Genomic DNA, 16,078 nt, shown 5'->3' with positions numbered 1-16,078 from the left:
CCTCAAACAGGGCCTGGCACATCGTCGATACGCAATAAAATGTCAGAAAGTTATTGCACAAAAGAACGACCAGGGAGGATGTGATATATCACCTGTAGAGCTGCACAGGAAGTTGTTTTCTTGAGGATGTGGCACATGAAATCAGCTGGGGAGTTATCTCTTTGGGTTCCATGGTGGATTACTATTGATTTTTGATGTCTTTACACCTGGGAGGTAATCTGAAGATTGCAGTGTAAATGGTGCCTTGTAGGCTGTGCAAACCGTCAAACTGAAATTAGCAAGAGTTTCAATCAATAGAAAGTTGAGGAAATGCAAGGACATCTTGGCCTTGCCTGAAGTGCTGGGATACCGAAACTGGGGGATCCCTACTACACCTCTAAGCATTTGATCTGAATGTTTGTGGAGTTACAGTTTGTCTGATCTATTCTCCACAGTGAGTGACAGGGCTTTCTTTACATTATTCTCTTTTTGAATTGAAATACTCTGTGGTGTGTGGACATGTAGGCTGGAACCATGATAGCACATTGCACATCCCACAACTCCAGGCGGTACTAATAGTAACATGTCCAGTAGCATGGGAAAAACTGTGCGTACATCCATCCCCAGTGTTGTTGTGAGTTAAAGGAAGCTATACTTATGCAAAGCACTTTGTAAGCTGGAAATAGATAATAAATGTTAGTTTACTTGTGATGAGAAAGTGCCTGGCCCTCTACCAAAGGTCTCACCTTTCCCAGATGCAAAGATTATAGCTGTTCAGGTGTGTTTCAGAACGAGTATAAAAATGGAAGTGGCTTTCCCCTCCTTTGAGTTTGTGACTGCTTTTATATTATATTGAGCTGAATGAAATTGCCATTTTGTAGATCAATAATGTTGATTATTTGAATATAGTTGAATATAGTTTGATAGTTGCATATAGTTCAACCTAATAATTCTCTTCTAGGGATCATTTTGCATCACAGAGGACAAAAGATTACCAGATGAACTATAACTATAAAACTATAGCAGGAAGAATTTAGATGAGAAAATGAGAAGTTTGGAAGGGAACATAGTTCCTTCCCTATGTCCATTCTACCAACATAGAACTAGTCATTTACTGTTGGTAGGTAGGATTTCCTTCTATCTTACATTTACCCTATGAGGTGGACTTCTGCTATTATTCTCCTTTATACATGAAGAAACTGAGTTACAGAGATAGCAAAATATAGCAGAGCTAAAAATTAGGGTGGGAGTGACAAGTTTTGAACTTAGCTCTCTTTACTTCCACACAGAAGGCATCATGAAGGTGGTATGAGAATACAGCTGAGACAGAATACAGAAATATTTAGATATTGGAGCCACCTATGCAAAAAAAGTCCAAAATGGCACCAGTTCTGATTTTGCACCTTTACCTATTCAAGCAAATGTTCTGTGATAATGCTGCTGTCCCCTGGAGGATGGGAGGTATCTCTGCATCACTTCTATCTGAAGGAGAAGCAGAGGGTAGATCACCTGTTGTTCTCTTGTCTGTTCAATTACCTGTTGTTCTGCTGGACAGTTTTTCCATCCCCATTCATAAAAAGGATTAACAAAATTGTCCAAAACAACTCTGTAAAGTCTAAGAGTGCCATGTCCATCTCTGAAAAAAGCAAAGGCAGTTTTGTTGTTAATGATTGTATTGCTGTTTTTATTGTCCATTTCATAACAGCCAAGAGGACCAGGGCCTGACAGCAGTAAGCGAGTGCCTTTTAATCTAGGCTTTATCACCCTTCTGTAGCCACCAGTAGAACACACTGTCTCCCCAGCAGCCCAGCTCCTCTCCTGTTTTTCTCAAGTAGTGTCAAATCCTCCACTTTATGGCTAACACACAAATGCAAAGATTTGTGATTTGGAAGTTAAGACTCTAAGATCTGAAAGAGATCATCTAATGCAGAAGTCACAAGATGGTTATCCACAGGCTGAATCTGGCCTACAGCTCTGTTAGTTTTGCTGGCATAGTGTTTAAAATAGTTTTTAATTCACTGCCAAAAATAATAAATTAAGAGAATTATCATTTTAAAGCTATGAATTTCCAGCTTCTCTGTATATTTTAGAGGTGCTGGGGTTTTTTTTGTTGTTTTTTTAAATTTCTCAAGGCTATCATTTACTCTGTAGAAGTCTCCACTGTAGATTAGACATTCTTCTACTCTTATTTACATGGTAAACGAGCATATACCAGCCCTTTGGCTCAGGCAAACATGTCTTCCCTGAAGAAGGATGTCAGGCCAGTTAAACTCAGTGTTTTTCTCTTATGCCTCCTCCTGGGGCACTGGAAAGCTCTGGGCTTCGAGGGGCACAAGCCAGATGCAGCTCTGTGAGTGTGCAGTAGCTGCATGCAGCTTCAAGCCTTGGTACTGAACAGCCGCGGTCTGAACAGACAGAGTTTTGCCCAACCACTTAGGGCAAAATCAAGCCCCTGGAAAAGAATCATATGACTGGGGCAAGATGTCCCCAAATACCCAGGCCCAGCTTCCAGGTAGGACTTGAAGGCTGATGTAAGAAGAAAAGAAATGAAGGGTGGCATAGGACAGCCCCAAGAAACTCAGTCCCAAGGGCCTACATCTAAGGGACTCTGAGAAGGGGGGGTGGAGCCATGACAGAAAGAGGAGGGAGTAAAAACACATCGAGAGAGAGTAAATTAAACATGAGAGAAGATCTCGGGCCAAGGAGCTTTTACCATCCTTGAATTGTTTTCCTAGGTGACAGTTGCCTGGGGCTGATAGTGGCTGTCCCTTGAGAGCAGCCACACTCCTTTTCATCATCACAACCATCCCTTCACTGCCTGGCTCCTCATTTGAGTGTGTTATCCCTGATCCACCGTAATCCACTCATTTTATGGTGGGGTCAAATGAGTCCAAGGCGGAGAGGAGATTTACCATGGCAGGGTGATAGCTGAGCCCGAACTGGAGATGAAGTCTCTTGAACCCTTTTGGAAGAATGAGGCTTTGTACTGTTTGGATTTGAATCTGATAGAAGCATTTTACATTTTGAACAAGCTATAAGCAGAAATATAAGCCAATATCAGAATCTGGTGCTTTTGCTTTTTAACAAAAGAACCCACAGGACTAATCATAGCTTATCACAAGGCAGGTGAGCTCATTTACAACTCAAAAGAGAAAAAAATCCTTTTTCGACAATAATTTATAGTATACAGATTATTCTACCGTGCATTCTTTAGGTTAAATGAACGACATAATGTTTTAAGGACTGTGTTATCATGTGCTTCATGGTAAAAAGTTTCATTGCTGGAAAAATAAATAAGCTTTGTAGTCAACAGTTGAATTGTTCTGGGGGCTTCATATTTCTTCTTAGGGAAAATAACAAGAGGCAAATCCTACATGAAATTAAATTTAAACGTGATCTTCTCTCCTTCCTAATCCTAGGTCTTTTATCAGGCTGCTGATGTCATGTGGTCACAGAATAGTAATATTCTCTAACGTTTACTTCCTCCTCTTAGAATAATAAGCTATTTGACAATTCAAAGAGCTGAGGGCATACAATCTTTCCTTTCACAGCTTGTCATCAAAAAACCAGTGTGATTCAGTGTTTTCTTTAAATTTTAACGAGGGGCTAGTCAAATTAAAGATGATAATTGTATTTCCCAACTTTTTCCATTTCCAAGTCATGGAGGATTTGAAAACATGCTCAGTGGACCTACTCTTTTCAGGCCGGGTTCTGAGATCAGGCCGTGGCAGCCTGATAGTGAGATGTAATCTGTAATCAGTGTGAATCGTCTACACTGTCAGTATATGCAATCTCAAATTCTTTCTCCTAAAGAGCTTGTTTCAAACCGTAGTATGTGAATGGGTTCGGTCATTTCTTCCTTCCCTGAATTCTGACTAAATCCTAACTAGACTCAGACTCAACCTGACACTCTGTCACATACCTTAACTCAGGTTTTCCTAAACCTCAGCATTTGGGGATCACCTTAGTTATTTTTGTCCCATGTATATATCACCTATGGACCATTATTAGATATTTTAACCACTTCTTTGACTTAAATTTTCTTAAGAAGTAACTTTGTAGCCCTTTTCTAGGGAGGTAGCACATGCCGTAGAAGGAAACCCCAGAATAAGTGTAAATCGATGTTATTAATGTCCGGCTATGTGCTTTTGCTTCATAGTACAAACAATTACCTGGTACCAACTCTTTCACTGTTAAAGGAGGGAATAGCCAGGCTGGAGAAGTATCAGAAATACTCCTCCATCTGTTTTAATGTAATCAGATGGAACGGAAAAAAATCAAAACGGTATTCATTTTCTTGCTGTGTAGTTCCATGTTATTTAATGCCATGCTCATGTACCCCTAAAATTTGGGAAACACTGCTTTGCCTCATTGTATTCCCTTAAAAACCCCAGTTCCTCATTTTGAAGATTAGGGCAAGAAATAAAAAATGACTTGCTCAATGCAACAGGAAATCAGAGTAGAGACGCGGAGCTGGGATTCACACCCAGGTCAGGGTGACTTCAGATCGGTACACCAGCTGCCTGTCATGCTGTTCCTTTCATAAGGAATGAATTGAATGCATCAGCAGCAAACTTAAACTCTCCAGTGAAGATTGGCATCATTTAAACAAACAAAAGTAACATCTGTTCCAGCTAGAACGGCCTCTGGCATAAGCAGTTTTTCACTAACGGAGGCCAGATCTAACCCGGCTCCTCCTGTCTTAGTTCAGCAGTTACATGATGAGTCGTGAATTCCCAGAGGGGAGGAAAGGGACGCAATATGGAGCAGGCAGGCCTCTAACAGGCCCGATGTCCGGTTCCTCAGCAAAGCTCTCCTGCCTTCAGCTCAGTCTGTCTTCTGAGTTTAGCAAGCCGACTGCTGCTCCGGGGACCTCTTGTCAGTCTCTTGGAAGTCAGCGATTTAGTCAATGCAAGCTGTACCGTTGGCTCAGTGCTAGAGAATAAGCAGATCTTAATGGGAAAAGAACGATTCAGCAACATCTCCACTTCTCTCTTCCCTTCTGTATTCTCTTCTCTATTCTTTTCTATTGAATGAGCCTGTTTTTCTCATAGGACGCACTCCCACACCTGTATGATGATTTGGACTTCTCAAAAAGTCCATGAATTCTCCCAGGAAGTGCCATGCTGTAGCTCTTTGGTTCTCGTTTCTTGCTTGCCACACATTAGAATCTGGGACATTTTCTTAAAAATATACTAGGGCCCCACCCCAGAGATCCTGACTTAATTGGTGTGGTTGAGGCCTGGGGCATTTACTAAATGGCTCCACGTGATTCGGATGAGCTGTGAGGGTTGGAAACAGCACAGAAGAGCCCAGGGCAGGCAGGAGTGGTCCAGAGGAGGGTTGCAGGCTGGAATCCTTGTCTCAACTCTGTAGACCAAGAAAAAAAAAATGTAGGCTTTGGAGTCAAGTCAAAACCCAACTCTGTCACTGGCCAGCTGGGTAATTTGGGACTATTGATTTCAATCCACCAAACCTCAGTTTTCTCTTCTGTAAAATGAGAATAATACTTACCTTGTAGGGCTCCTTTTAGGAATGTTTTTAAAGACTTTTCTCACTGCTTTCCCCTTCTCCTTTCTTTCCCTTTACAAAAGGAAAGTGTTTGAAGCAGTTTATAGAAAAAACACAGAAGAAATATAGGGAGAAATCAGGTCAAAAGAAAATTAAGATGAAACCAGAGGATTCAATCTAGCATAGATTTCCAAATGTTTAATTCCCTCTCTCACCTTTGTTCGAACAATTCAGTTTGTAAAATGTACAACATAATACTAGTTTATCGACCAAACCACTGAATTTTAAGTTCTTGGGTCTGTTTTGAAAAACAACAAGAATGTGAGGTCATAGAATCAGAATTTTTTTAGTGTGAAGGGACCGAGGGCCTTGGACTCCGTCCCAGTTAAGCCATTCTTTGGTGACTTAGAAGTCCTTTTTCCTCACTTGGCCCCAACTTTCTCACCTATTAAAGAGTAGTTTTACTAGGGGACAATTAAGGTGATTCTGGTGGCATTCTAGGTGGATGTCAGCATCATGAGTCTTTATAATTTAAAAAAAAGAAAAGAAAAGGAAAGGAAAGGAAAAAAAGAAGAGAAATACATCAAGCTGAAGGGTATTTTTCCTAGAAGTTCTTTAATCCCTGGCCTTTAAAAGCCAACACATAGGCAATCTGCTGTGGCTCAGACCTGGCCCTGAGGAGTCCCTGAGCAAATCCCCCATTACTGCCTTGTTCCAGGGTCTTCCCAAGCCCAATGGAAACCCAGTGGCCACTCCCAAGTATAAAATTCACTGGGGAAGACCTGACTTACCCAGACGTACGATGGAAAATAAGTCTGGATTCCCTCTAATAACTATAAAACAGATTGGCCTTACTGGGGCTAAACCCTGACATTTTCATGCCCCCCTCTCTCCTGGCCCTGAGAGGCTTGGGAGTTGGTAAATAGCCACCTGGAGTCTCCTGGGAGCTGAGTGCAGCAGACACACACTGCTGCCCATCTATTCTGGGTGGTTTCTCCAAACGCACTCCGAATATTTGAGTCTCAGAAGGACAGTGCTTCCCTCCTCCAGACACTGGAAGCTATGGGTAAAATGCAAGCTCCTTCCCTTCTGCCCCTTAGCTAAATGTCCAGTGTAACTGGATCTGAAGCAATAAACCATTTCTGCTCCTTAACAGTGTCTGGGCCAGTCACTCAGCCTTTTTGCTCTGCAGTCTGCGTCAGTTCACTAAGCGTACACGTGTTTGTATGGATGCTCAGAGCTTTAGAAGCAGTAGATAAAAGCTAGTCATGGAAGCTCCCAGTTGAATAGAGTTACTTGGCTGAAGTTTGGCTGAGGATAGTTTTGTCTCAGGTCTTTTCATCTGCCAGGAGAAAATCCCCCTTGCCGAGTGCTGGAAAGAGAAGGCAGTTCGCAGACCGTTTCTTGAGGTCATGGCTGGATGATGGAATCCTTCATTGCAACTGTAGAACCATCCATCAAGTCATCACCAAGGCACTCCCTGCCTTAATAAGAATAGAGAATTGCTTCTTTACTTTTTCCTTCCAGAATTAAGATCAAACTTCTCTCCAGAAGTCTGAATTTGCTAAAATGTAACATTTTCTCTTTCATCTCTCCTTCCCACCAAACATCTGTCCCCACTGATCCCTAACATAAATTCTCCTTTTTAATTAAGGAGCCATCCCCTCACCCTCACTGACCACATGCACCCCAGCTTTGCTCGTGCTGTTTTGTACTGAACTGGAATAGTCCCTTTCCTCCCTGCATTTAGCGAAGTCTTAATAATCCAACTCTGACCAGCTGAGTGCCTTCATTTCCCATCACCCCCTGCACGCACCTTTGCTTCCCTGCTATCAGCCCTACCCTGTCCTCTGTACTCCTGCACTCCTTATCTGTGTCAGAGCCTTACTTGGACTCTCTGCATTCATATGATGAAAGACTCATTTTCTAGTTCCAGAAATGGATCAGAACAGCATCTTCTCTCTCTAAATTAGTTGGTTTCACCTAGAGTCACAGACTTAGAGACTATGGGTCAAAACCACAATCAAGATTTAATGCTACCTCTTGGCTCCCAAAACTCAGTGGGAAGGATGTGACAGGAGTCCTTGCCAAAAAAGGCATTACTGAAAGGTTTTCATTTCTCCTCCTTGTCAGGAAAGAAGGGACTGGAGTTATGCTGACAGCCCTGGGCCTTCTCTCATCAGGCCTGAGTAGAGATGGAACTTCCATCAGCAGGTTACAGGAAAGTTTAATGACAGAGCAGAGACAAAATAGTTTTTCTGTACCTCATAGGGTGTGTGAGTGGATGGGTACTTACTACTTTTTGGAAGTGAATAGGCAAGTAGACAACAGACAGACAAATCACCCTAAGGGTGACCAGCTTTTTAAGGATTAGGGTTGCTAGAGTACACCAGTTCTGGCTGATGGGGAATGGGACGGGAGTTTCCCAGCAACACTGCAGTGTATGGTTGTTCACGTTGCACACTGCATAATTCTAGAGGGCTCCTTTCATACAGAGTAGGATGTGAATGATGCCCTTAGAGTTACGCAGGCACATGTACATGTATACATACATGCTCAGGCAGAATGTAAGTTCTTAGGAACACACAGCTGAAAATCAAGTGGAAAGTTACATTATAAACATAGCATTATCTGTATATTAAATATGCCACTTTAATATTAAAGATATAGTTTTAACCTTAAGAACTGTAGACTTTAACTCTTCTGAATCAGCAACCAACACATACTCCCAGGGACTAGGCCTATTTTTCCTTGATTTGCTCCAGTTAAGTCAAACGCGTTAGTAAACATAAGATGAATGTTTCATGGTGTTGGGGCTGGGGTCATGGGTCAATTACTCTTCTCTCTAAGGCAGAACAGTATTGCCCAGGCATGAAAGGTTCACCCGTGGCTGCTTAGAAAGCTTGCTCTGACCAGGTGACCACATGTCCCAGTTTGCACTTTTCCCCAGCCTAACTCTTGGTAGTGTTCCAGTTTGGATGAATAAGCGTATGGTCACACTACCTCCAGGATGCTGATGGGCGTCTCTGCTTTGTCAGCCATCTCCACACCTAACCAGCCTTTACTTTTAATGATCTTTGGGCAGTTGCACGTGACACTAAGCAGTGCTCAGGGCAGCAAGAGCTCTTTACCCAAACAGACCATTAGAAAGAATGTCTGATGTCTGAACAGTCAGCATTACATCTAATCAATTCCTTTCTTTGCCATTTATGATCAGTTTCATATTCCTATTGGCATGCAATGAAGAGAAAGAGTTAAGGAAGGAAAGCAGAACATCGTCAAACCCAGTGCTTACTAGCCAGGCAAATGCTCAGCTTAGCAGAGGACATTGGCTCTTGGCCTGTGCCATTTGCCTGGATGGAGGAGACTTGCTGTTGGGTGTGTTCAGTAGCTGTAATTACCACCAATGCCTGGGAGCAGGAGGGTGACGTAACGTTCCTTGCAAACACACATTCATCCAACAGCAGAGAAGAAACACACACAAGACTCTGTGGGTGCTACCCAAGGCCCGAACCCGTGCTGCACTGTGGCTCACACTTCCGATTCTTGAGTCCAACTGCCACTTCTTGATGCCTCAGTTTCCTCATGTATAAAGTGGTGATGAGGACTCAATCTCTCATGAGGTGTTTTTTGGATGCTGCCCGGTAAATATGGGCAGAATTAAAGTATTAGCTATTAGTAGTAGTAACAGCAGCTTTGAGAGCCAGAGAGCAAACCCTAAGAATGGTGCTGAAGCAGTGGTCAGTAACTCTCACCCTTGGGCAGATCTGGCACTCTGCCTGCTTTTGTAAGTAAAGTTTTATCAGAACACAGCTATCCCCCTTTGTGTACATATTGTCCAGGTGTGCTTTGTTGATTGGTCAGAAAAGAAATTGTATAGCTCCCAAAGCCTAAAATATTTATTGTCTGGCCCTTTGCAAAAGAATTTGCTGGCTAAAGCAGTTAAATTTTCTTTCTTTTTCTGCTAGCATTCACTGAGCACTGATTAAATGCCCTGAACAGTACTAGCTGTTTTAACATATATTATTTAACTTTCTCAAGAAGTAGCTCTTCAAGGGTGATGGAAATTTCACCCCATTTTACATATGCAGTTCAAAGCCCTTGTGACTTGTATAAAATTCTCGAGCCAGGATTCATACTCTGGTCTCCTGACTCTGAAATTTCAGGAGGCATCAGGACAGGCATTTTGAAGAGGTTGGGTTTGCACTTGCTCTTGAAGGATGTCCAGAAGCAAGGATAAGATCCAGAGGAGGACATTCCAGACACAAGGTAGGAAACTCGGGCTGTGTCTGGTCATCTGATTTGTAGAACAGGATGAAACTGAAGAGAATGAGGACATGAGGTGGCAGAAGCCCAGGATGTGGAGGGACCGGGTGGTCTTCAGGGAAGAAGTTGCAGACTCAAAGTTCAAGGGCAGGCCTAAGGATATATTGTGTTTGGCCTTGACTGTATTGACTCACACAGGGCATTTGGTTTGGTTTGGTTTTAATTTCAATTTACAAGCAATGAATTCCACAATTTTATCTTCTCTTGAAAAAGCAAAATATCCAGCCACACTGGACCCACATTCCCAGGAGGCGGGAATTAGTTGGAATTATGTTCAGCTGCCTCCTTTAGATGGGGCATCTGCTCTCCTGTGGGCCTGATCGGTACCATCGTAGACCCAAGGAAAGGGAGGCCCTATCCTGAGCCTTGGCTTTAATACGGCCTTCTCTGGCCACACCCTCTTCCATGGGGTGAGGAGTCATAGAGTCACGGGGACTTGACCTTTCAGAGCCTCTCCTGCTCCAGTCTGTGCTTCAGACACCAGGGCTCAGAATGTTCTGATTAAATACCCCGGCTCACTTCCAGGACTCGCGTGGGCCTCTTCCCTAGGTCTGTCTTCCCAAGGCTGGGCCACACTGAGGGGTGTAACAAGGGGAAGCAGATTGTATTGGGGGTAGGGTGTATGTGGATGGAGCTCTGAAGTGCAGTCCCCTGGAGGTGCAGGACAGAACCGGGAGCAAGAAGAGAAGGAACGTGGGTAACAAGCCAGAGGACTTCACTGTGTACCACCAGGTCTCAACATGGGCTTCCTAGGAATTCAAGAACACAGTTTGAACTTGACCTTTTGAGTCAGTATAAAATATGTTTGCCAACTTAGGAGGAGTGAACATAGTTTATTTAGTAATTTTTAGCTTGATTTCCAACTTTTCAATATTGAGACACACTTAAGTGGCCACCATGTAGGTACTTGCTCTAAGCCTCAGAAATGTTTGATGTGGCCACGGCTGCAGTCCCCACCAGTTCCTGTGGCCTTACAACACAGCTATATCCCTCACTGACATGACCTGCCTGGTCCTTATCGGCATACAAGTTTGTGGCCCTATTAAAGCCTAGGACCCAGGAGAGCGGCTGTGAGCAATTAGTGCAGAAGAAGGTTGAAGATTTTTGGCCAAGGCAGCAGTATGCCAGATGGGCTGCTATAGACAGAGAATGAAGCAGGAAGGCCAGCTACAAGGACACTCAAGAGTCCAGCAGGGAGGCCATAGGTCTAAACCAGTGGGAGCAAGAAAGGAAAGGACAGATATAAGAGTAATTTTTTTCTTCCATAACGATTTAGGTTAGGATAGTCAACTTGTCCCATTTGGCTTAGGACTTTCTTGGTTTGATTCTGAAAGCTTGCATCCCAGGAAACCCCTCAGTCCTGGTGACACTGGCAAGGTTGGTCCCCCATATACCACCTGAACATCAGCCCCCCTCATATTGAGATCTTACTATACCTGAGTTGGCTCAGAACCAGAGGCGCTGGACCTGAGTTTAGCTTTGCTTCTGGAAACAAACTGTCCGGCTATTTCCGTTCCTTAACCCCAAATGCAAACCTCTTCCTGACTAGGGTAAATAACTCTCAGGCCACAGAGGATTCCCCCAGGGGCTGCAGATTCAGTTCTTTAAGAGAGGGGTATGTTCAGGACCTAATTAACTCATCAGGAGGCTTAGAATCTAGCTTCATGTCGGAAGAGAGGAAGGTGTTTCCAGTTCACCTTTGCTGGACACAGTATGTCATTTTTCCACCTGCATCGAGCCATTGTCATTACCACCAGAATTAACAGAGATCACACATAGAAGCTTGAAGTATGGAATCCTTACTAAGGTAGATCCTCATCTGTTCTATAAAAAGTGCTTATTAGTAGCAGCAGACTCAGAGACTCCAAGAATGAACTAGTGGTTACCAAAGGGGAGGGGTGTGGGAGGGTGGGTGGGGAGGGAGGGAGAAGGAGACTGAGGGGTATTATGTTTGGTACACATGCTGTGGGGGATCACGGGGAGAACAGTGTAGCACAGAGAAGGGACATAGTGGATCTGTGGCAACTTGCTGCACTGATGGACAGTGACTGCATTGGGGTATGGGTGGGGACTTAATAATATGGGTAAATGTAGTAACCACATTGGTTTTTTATGTGAAACCTTCATAAGAGTACATATCAATCATACCTTAATTTTTAAAAAAGTGCTTATTAGTAAAATCAGAATTGTCTGGAAAATAATGTTTAAGCCCCAGACATGTGGTTTTGGACAAGTGACTTAACTTCGCTGAACCCTCATTTTTTTCATGTATGAATTGGAACTAACAACCCTTTCCATAGATATGTTTTGAGAATGAATTTTTGATGTTTCATGCATAAAAGAATGAAAAGCAGGAACTAAAGCAGATATTTGCACACCAATGTTCATAGCATTATTTCCTGTAGCCAAATGTGGAAACAACCCAAGTGTCCATCAACAGATAATGGATAAACACAGTGTGGTATATCATTGAATGGAATATTATTCAGCCTTAAAACAGAATGAAATTCTCAAATGCTACAACATAGATGGATCTTGAAGACATTATGCTAAGCAATTCAAGCTAGATAGAAGACAAATATTATGTGATTCCACTTATATGAGGTACCTAGACTCATAGAGTCAGAAAGTAGAGAGAAAGTGGAAGAGAGGTTACCAGAGATGGAGGGGAAGGTAGTTAGTAGAAGATAGAGGGAGTTAGTGTTTAATGGGTACAGAGTTTCAGTTTTGGATGATAAGAATTTTCTGGAAATGAATGGTGGTGATGGTAGCACAACATTATGAATGTGCTCAGTGCCACTGAACTATATGCCTAAAAGTGGTTGAAATGATAAATTATATATTATGTATTGGTAATACATGTATATTGGTAATTCATATGGTAGCCCAATGAAAATGTAAATGCCTTGTGCAAGTGCCTGACCATTGAAAATACTTTTAAAAAAAAGCTTAAAGGAGATAATGAGATGCTACTAAGTGTTCATGGAGTTTAGGGATGGGAGTTCAAGTAGTCAAGGAAGAATTTACCAAGGAGCTGGGGTTTGAGGTGGGGTATGTAGGAGGAGAGCCAGGTACGGAAGGAGGCAAGCCCAGGCAGAGGGAGACATGCAAACAAACTAGGAGGCCCCTGTGTCTTGTGACAGAGGCTGGGTGATGACACTGTGCTCTGTTGTGTTTTTCACTGGAGACTAGAGGCGAGACCAGGTTTCAAGGGCTTTGGAGTCCAAGTCGAGCTGGTTGGAAGGCAGGCAGAGCAATGGCACTGAGGATATTTGAGCTGGGAGGATGGTAGGAGCAATGTTTGCAGAAAGATTAACCTGAGTACAGTGGAGAATGCATTGGGATGGGGTGACAGGAGCAACTGAAGGCCATTGATGGTGGGAATCCCAGATAAGCTGGGATGGTGGCCGTGCAAACCAAAGAAAGGAAGGGATGAAGCAGAGACTAATTTCAAAGGAGACTTGATGGATCTAAGATGGGGGCAGGGAGAGGAGGAGATGGCAGTGTTAAATGTCTAGAAAAAGAATAGAGCCAGTCCCGCTGCATTCAGATACCAGCTCTGCTGCTTATGAGTTGTGTGACCTTGTGTGACCTTAAGTAAGACACCTAATCATGATGTTCTCAATCTCCTCATCGGTAGCATAGGTATCAATGATGTAGTAGTACCTCTCTGATAAGGCTTTCTGAAGGTTAAATGAGTTAATATTTCTAAAGTAATTAAAATAGTGTTCAGTACAGAATATATGCTTGCTATTATTATCTCTTAAATCTGGGTGGTAGGTATATTGGGGTGTGTAACATTATTTTTCCTATTTTAATTTTTTTAAGCAATGCATTCAAATAATGTACTTTGAGAAGCATTGCTCTGCAGTCTTTTTTAAACTTTCACATGCATGTGAAGCATTTGGCAATTTTGTTCAAGTGTGGGTCTGAGATGGCGCCCACGTTTCTGTGTTCCTAATAACCTTGCACGTGATCCGATGCTGCTGGTCTGCTGGCCACTCTGAGTAGCAAGGCTATAGAGGATGGAGGTCCTGTGGGTTTCCAGGACAGGACTGTTCTGGCTACCTGTGGGCTGTGTTACAAAACACCCAAACCTAGTGGCTTAAAACAAAAACACTTATTACTGTTCTTGTTGTTCTAGTACGTCTTGCAGTTCAGCTCTCCAGTGCTTAGGATCTCCCAGGGCTGGTCGTCTGTCATGGTAGCTGGGGCTGGAGGCATCTGGAAGACTTTCTTGCTGTCACGTCTAGTAGTTGATGCTGCTGTCTGCTGGGACCTCGGCTGGCACCGAAAGCCAGGACATCTATGCATGGCCTGAACATGTGGCAAGGGACTCTAGACTGTCCAGCAGCTGGGTCCCAAGGACAAGTGTCCCGAGACAGAGAGCCAGGCAGAAACCATGTCACTTTTCTAGCCTCATCCCCACAGTTACACAGCATCACTTCTGGCACATTCTGTTTGTTAGAGCCAAGTTGGACCTAATGCACAGTATTGTGTTTATAGTTGACAATACTGTTTATATACTTGAAAATTGCTAGGACTAGATCTTAAATGTTCTCGCCACAAAAAGAAATGAAAGAAAAAGTAGCTGAATATGTACTTTTGAATGAAAAGAAGCTGTGTCCCTGGGGGCTGCACTGGCCTTAGATTTAAAAGACCAGGATCGAAATTCCAACTCTGCCATTTGCTGGGTAGGTAACTCCCAAGCTAATCATTTTACTTTGAGTCTCAACTTCCACATCTTGTAAAATAGCTTTCTTCTTTGGAGACCTGCAAGTTAAATGAGGTCACATACGTGAATAAGCCCAGCAAAGTGCCTGTGACTCAATAATTGTTTGTTGTTGAATTAAGATATACAAGGAAGGAGTTGGCATATTTCATATTATCTAGAGGAGCCTGTGATCACACTGATACAGAACACAGTGCAGCAGACGGTAACTGAGTGATTAGGCCAAATGACAGTATGTCTAAACATTACAATATGATATATGCAGGTATCAAAACAATAAGCATTTCACTAAGGCCAGCAAGGGGAGGCCGATTAGGTTCCAGGCCTTGAAGAGAGAAGTGTCAAAGTTTGCAGACTTGTCTAAAGACCATCACAGGTTTGCTTCGGGAAGTTCCAACAGGAGCAGAAAGCTGAGAGTCAGTCTACAAAGGAAAGTGGACTTGGTTGTGTTTAAATTCATAGGTCTGAGGTGAGTGGTGGGCCAAACAGACTTCTTTCTCAAGAATATGTGTGAATGTCTGGTTATCTGTCCCCACCACTGGACTGTAAGCTTCATGGAGGCACAGATGTGGCCCTTTTCTCTGCGATAGTCCCAGTGCGATGGTCCAGCATGGTGCTTGGCTCACAACAGGGACCCAGTGAATGTTTTTTGGATGACTGACTGCATAAATGGGAAAGGGCTTAGGATCCAGGCTCTGGGGTCTGGAATTCTGGAAACCTCTCACAAGATAGGCCTCTTTGGCCCAGCTCCCAGGGAGAGGAACTCCTGCGTCCCTCAGAGGCCACTGTGGCCATAGATGTCTGCTCTATGATGCAGCTTTGGGCGACCCCTTCCCAGTACCAGAGGCCTGGGAAACCTCCCTCTCCAGCCCCACTAAATGGAAACTGAAACTAGATTTTCAGGAGAAAATGACAATTAGCAGGGTCTATTTTGCTTATAATGCTATCTCATTTCTAAGCCGTTCTCTCCATTTCCTGTTTATAGCCTCAGATGAGAGCAGAAGTAACCAATATCTGAGAGGAAGGCTTTTCTCTGGGGATCTCTGGTCAGATCAGCAACAGGAAACAGCCAGGACTCTGCCAAGATAGAAGTCTTCTGGCCAGCCTGGCAGGTTTGATCACGGCCTCAGTGGGCGTAGGAAATGCGGAGTGTCTGAGAGCGCCTCCAGCTCCATGTCCAGTCCCTGGCATCTACCTGTCATGCCAGCTCCCACTCCCCCAAGTCCTGGGGACTTCATGTAAAGTCAGTGCAAAGGAACTGGGGTGGGGGAGGTGCCCCAAGGGTGCCGGGTGCCTTCAGGGCTGCCGGGGCAGTGGCGGTGCAGCATGAGAGGAGCCAGGAGGAAGGGCTGTCGGCGGCAGGCCTCCTGTCTTTGCGTGAAGAATCTCAGGATTTCCTCCAGGAACAGAACAGGATCCGTGTATTTCCAGGGAGTGACCCTAGACCCAGTGCCCATCCTGGCTGCAGCACTGTGGAGCTTGACACAGAGAGAGGGTCACCCGGGGATTAGGGGCTAGAGAAGACAGTGA

General features: G+C 43.8%; 1 protein-coding gene across 8 annotated transcripts in view; it reads left to right on the top strand.

The window, feature by feature from the left end:
* PALM2AKAP2 (PALM2 and AKAP2 fusion) overlaps positions 1–16,078 on the top strand; it is a 416,273-nt gene that overhangs the window by 244,557 nt on the left and 155,638 nt on the right. The window lies entirely within an intron of this gene.

The sequence above is a fragment of the Manis javanica genome, chromosome 2 (genome assembly GCF_040802235.1).
Source record: "Manis javanica isolate MJ-LG chromosome 2, MJ_LKY, whole genome shotgun sequence".
In the NCBI taxonomy this organism is placed as follows: domain Eukaryota; kingdom Metazoa; phylum Chordata; class Mammalia; order Pholidota; family Manidae; genus Manis; species Manis javanica.
The sequence above is the reverse complement of the archived record's forward strand: the minus strand, read 5'-3'. Positions and strand labels throughout refer to the sequence as shown.